Raw genomic sequence first — 913 nt, forward strand, 5'->3', positions numbered from 1 at the left:
ACACACACACACACACTGTACATTGAAACATGCAACAGAAAACAAAACGCTGCCACAGTTTCAACCAGCAGAGGACATTTTATTCCACAACCGCACATTAACCTGCAGAGCGGGATCCAACCCGCAAACCCCCCGCAGAGCCGCAGCACCTCACCTCACCTCCACCTCACAATGATAATGATACCGACAGTGAGTGCAGGTGAAGCTGCAGAGAGAGAGAGAGAGAGAGAGAGAGAGAGACTCACCAGCTGCAGTGAACCGTGGCTCTCCCGGTGAGCTGAGGACGAGCAGCGGCCGCTGAGGAGAGTGTGTCCGGACGCGCTGACGGACCGAGCCGACTGATGATGGACGCAGGAAGGAAGGGAAGGAAAAGGGGGAGGGAGGGGAGGAGAGGGAGGCGGGCAGAAGGCAGGAGTCCCATCCAGCCCGTGCAGCCTCTCCCTGGGCAACGTGTCGGAGAGTGGGCGGGGCTCGACTCCCCCCCCCGGCTGCGCGCTCCGGCTGCGCGCTCCGGTCTGTCGGGCTCTCACACCGGCTGCAAAGCGCCGCACAGGGGAAATATATAGTGGAAGAATAAATAAAACAACTGAGGAAGAGGAGGGAGGAGGGAGGGAGAGAAAGACGCACACGTGATCAGGCCGTGACGAAAAACTGTTGTGCGTCACCGCCTCCAATTAAGCTCTCCCATTGGATCAGAGGCGCACTGCAGCACGTGACCAGCACAGAGCTAATTAATGCTGCATTAAATCACTTCCTGGAAGTTTATTTTTATTTAACATATGATTGAAAGTGTTATCACACAGTCAACAATAGAACAGCATATTCATATGAACACAAATATTAAACATTAATTCATTTAATGACACTAAATAATCTTAAAGTAAACAACAGCAATTTAAAGGTCCAGTGTGTA

Source organism: Morone saxatilis, unplaced genomic scaffold (genome assembly GCF_004916995.1).
Source record: "Morone saxatilis isolate NCDOM2014 unplaced genomic scaffold, NCSU_SB_2.0 Contig11, whole genome shotgun sequence".
Lineage (NCBI taxonomy): Eukaryota > Metazoa > Chordata > Actinopteri > Moronidae > Morone > Morone saxatilis.